Raw genomic sequence first — 4,067 nt, forward strand, 5'->3', positions numbered from 1 at the left:
CGCAAGGATGAGCTAACTCTAAAAACCCATTCTTAGTTTGGATTACAGGCTGTAACTCGCTTGCATGAAGTTAGAATCACTAGTAATCACCAATCAGCCATATGGTGATGACTTTCATCCCTAGGCCTTGTACACACCGCCCATTACACTATATATGGAAGCTGGCCATGCCCAAAGTTGTTACCTTAACCGCAAGGAGGGGGATGCCAAAGGCGAGGACTAGTGACTAGAGTGAAGTTGTAACAATGTAGCCGTACTGGAAGGTGGGGATGGATCACCTCCTTTTCAGGGAGAGCCAATATTTGTTGGGCATTTTGTTTGACACTGATTCACACCCAAAAATGAAATGAGCTACGTCTAAGCTAAAGCTTGGATATGGAAGTCTTCTTTCATTTCTTGACAGTGAAGTAAGACCAAGCTCATGAGCTTATTATCCTAGTTCGGAACAAGTTGATTGGATTCTCTTTTTTATGTCCCCATGTCTCCACATAGGAGGGACATGGGGATGTAAAAATGAAAGAGAGGGATGGGGTTTCTCTCGCTTTTGGGATAGCAGGTCCCCCACTGGGAGGCCCCCATAAAGGGCTATTAGCCAAGTGGTAGAGCGAGCCCCTAATAATTGTGTTGCTATGGCTGGGTTGTGAGGGCTCTCAACCACATGGATAGTTCAATGTGTTCATTAGCGCCTGACCTGAGGATGTGGATCATCCAAGGCACTTTAGCATGGCGTATTCCTCTTGTTTAAATCAGAAATTGAAAAACAAACATCTCCTTAGGAAGATAGATGGGGAGATTCAGGTGAGATCCAATGTAGATCTAATTTTCTATTCACTCGTGGGATCTAGTAGTCAGGGGGACCACCACAGCTTCTCTCTTCTCAAGAATCCATACATTCCTTATCATTGTATGGACAGCTATCTCTCGAGCATAGGTTAAGGTTTTGGCCTCAATGGGAAAATAGAGCACCTAACAATGCATCTTCACAGACCAAGAACTACGATATCACCCCTTTCATTATTGGGTGATAGAGGGATCATACCATTCGAGCCTTTTTTTTCATGCTTTACCGGAAGTATGGAGAAAGTAGCAATCAATAGGGTTTCTCTAATCCTTCTTTCCCAAAAGGAAGAAAAGAACATGAAATTCTTTTTCCTCTCTGCAGGGACAAGGAGATTTAGATATGGCCATAAGAAGAATGCTTAGTATAAACAACTAACTTCTTGGTCTGCGACCCCCTAAGTCACTACGAGCGCACCCCGATCAGTGCAATGGGATGTGTCTATTGTATTTATCTCTTGACTCGAAATGGAAGTAGAGCAAGTTTTGAAAAAGGATCTTTAGAGTGTCTAGGGTTAGACTAGGAAGGTCTCTTAACACCCTTTTTTTCTTCCCATCAGAGTTTTTTCACAAAGACTTGCCATGGTAAGGGAAAGAGGGAACAAGCATACTTAAAGAGTGAAATACGACGAGAGCTGTGTGTTGCGTTTAGGAAGGTTGAATCGATCTCGAAAAAGAATTATTGATTCTCTCCAAATTGTTTTGGATTCTAGGTGCGAGGATTTACTTCACAGGTGAGGTCTCTAGTTCAAGTCCAAGATGGTCAAGCTGCGTTAGGAAAAAGAATAGAAAGAAGCATATGACTCTTTCATGTATATTCCACTTTTCCTTCGAGGGATAAAGATCAGTTTGGTAGAGCTCTGCTCTTGCAATTGGGTCATTGCGATTATAGGTTGGATGTCTAATTGTGCAGGCGGTAATGATAGTATCTTGTACCTGAACCAGTGGTTCACTTTTTCTAAGTAATGGGGAAGAGGATCGAAACATGCCACTGAAAGACTCTACTGAGACAAAAAGATGGGATGTCAAGAACATAGAAGAGGTAGGATGGGCAGTTGGTGAGATTTAGTATGGATCTTACATGGATGATAGGTTCAGTCGGCTATTCTCCTAGGGTTTCCTCACTGGGTCCTTGGGGAAGAGGATCAAGTTGGCCCTTACGAATAGCTTGATGCACTACCTCCCTTCAACCCTTTGAGCGAAATGTGGCAAAAAGGAAGGAAAATCCATGGACAGACCACATCGTCTCTACCTCGTAGGAATTTTCGAGATCATCCCAAGGGGTCACAGATTGATCATAGACCCTGTTCAATAAGTGGAACGCATTAGCTACCCTCTCTCCTATTGGGCAGTAAGAGTCGGAGAAGGGTAATCACTCGTTCTTAAAACCAACATTCTTAATGCCAAAAAGGCAAGCCGAAAAAAAGGGGAAAGCTCTCCGTTCCTATTCTCTTGTACCTAGATTCCTTAGAACCACAAGAATCCTTAGAATGGGATTCCAACTCAGCACCTTTTGAGAAGAGTTGCTTTTTGGAGAGCATAGTATGATGAAAGTTGTAAGCTATGTTGGGGTGTGGGAATGAGTCATTGTCATAGTTGGCCTCTATGGTAAAATTAGTTGGGAGGCCGGAGAGGCAGTGGTTTACCCTATGACAGATGTCAACAGTTTGAGTCCGCTTATCTCCAGCCAGTGAACTTAGCTGATACTATGATAGCACCCAATTTTTTCGATTCGGTAGTTCAATCTATGATTTCTCATTCATGGACATTGACAAGATCCTTTGATTTAGAAGCACCTTTAGATAACATAGCCTTAACGTCAATTGCGTTGTTTAAATGAGGAAAGGCATTTGGTAGATACCTAGGCACCCAGAGACGAGGAAGGGTGTAGCAAGCGACGAAATGCTTCAAGGAGTTGCAAATAAGCATAGATCCTGAGATTGCTGAATAGGTCAACCTTTCGAACTGCTACCAAATCCATGGGTACGTAGGAGACAATCTGGCGAACTAAAACATCTTAGTAACCAGAGGAAAAAAAAAGCAAAAGTAATTCCCATAGTAGCGGCGAGCGAAATGGAAGCAACCTAAACCATGAAAAAGGGGTTGTGGAAGAGTAATACAAGAGTTATGTTGCTAGGCCAAGTGGTGGAGTTCTATATCCTAGATGGCTAGAGTCCAATAGCCGAAAGCATCACTAACTTACACTCTGACCCTAGTAGCATGGGGCACGTGGAATCCCATGTGAATCAGCAAGGACTACCTTCAAGGCCTAATACTCTTGGGTGACCGATAACGAAGTAGTACCATGGGGGAAAGGTGAAAAGAACCATCGGGAGTGAAATAGAAACATGAAACTATGAGCTCCCAAGTAGTGGGAGGAGAATATCATCTTTGACTGCTTGCCTGTTGAAGAATGAGGGAAACTCTATGGAAATGGTACCAAATCAAGGCAAACTCTGATACTAGATATGTGGAAGCTATAATTATAAATAACAATTAAATCTATGGAAGCATTGGTTTATACATTCCTCTTAGTCTTGACGTTAGGGATAATTTTTTTCACTATCTTTTTTCGAGAACCACTTAAGGTTCCGACTAAAAAAATGAAATAACAAATCATCCATGGATACATAAACTACTTGGATCGAAGTTATAGAACCCTTTTTGGTAGAAGTAATTCTTTCTTGCAAAGAACCCATTTTTGAACTAAGGGTGGGTTGATAACCCACTACAGAAGGCATTCTCCCCAATAAGGCGGAGACTTTTGAACTTGCTTGGATGAAACTAAAAAATATTATCAATGAATAGAAGAAGGTCTTGTATGAATGACTCGCTATTCACTCGGTTTCTGGTCAATAATAACATTATATTATGCAGGAGAGATGGCCGAGTGGTTCAAGGCGTAGCATTGGAACTGCTATGTAGGCTTTTGTTTACCGAGGGTTCGAATCCCTCTCTTTCCGTTTCTGTTAATTGACCAACATTATCCATCACAACAATATATCAAATAACAATCGATACCCTTATTGCAACCCAAGACTCTCATTTGATAGAGATTCCCTATTCCTAATTACATTACTTTGATTTGATACGTAAAATGCAACTATCGGAAAGAAAAGAACGAAAAGGAAAATCCTACTGTTGATCCATTTGTAATACGTAAATGGGAAAATGCGGATTAAAGCCCTTAGATCTATTTATTTTACTTCAGTGAAAAGGGAGTAAAATTG

At 41.5% G+C, this 4,067-nt stretch overlaps 1 non-coding gene across 1 annotated transcript; it reads left to right on the forward strand.

The window, feature by feature from the left end:
* The first annotated feature begins 3,713 nt into the window (after nucleotides 1-3,713).
* On the forward strand, nucleotides 3,714-3,800 carry TRNAS-GGA. The gene has a single exon. It is a non-coding gene; the product is annotated as a tRNA-Ser (tRNA).
* The last annotated feature ends 267 nt before the right edge of the window (nucleotides 3,801-4,067 follow it).

This window comes from Dioscorea cayenensis, chromosome 6 (genome assembly GCF_009730915.1).
Source record: "Dioscorea cayenensis subsp. rotundata cultivar TDr96_F1 chromosome 6, TDr96_F1_v2_PseudoChromosome.rev07_lg8_w22 25.fasta, whole genome shotgun sequence".
Lineage (NCBI taxonomy): Eukaryota > Viridiplantae > Streptophyta > Magnoliopsida > Dioscoreales > Dioscoreaceae > Dioscorea > Dioscorea cayenensis.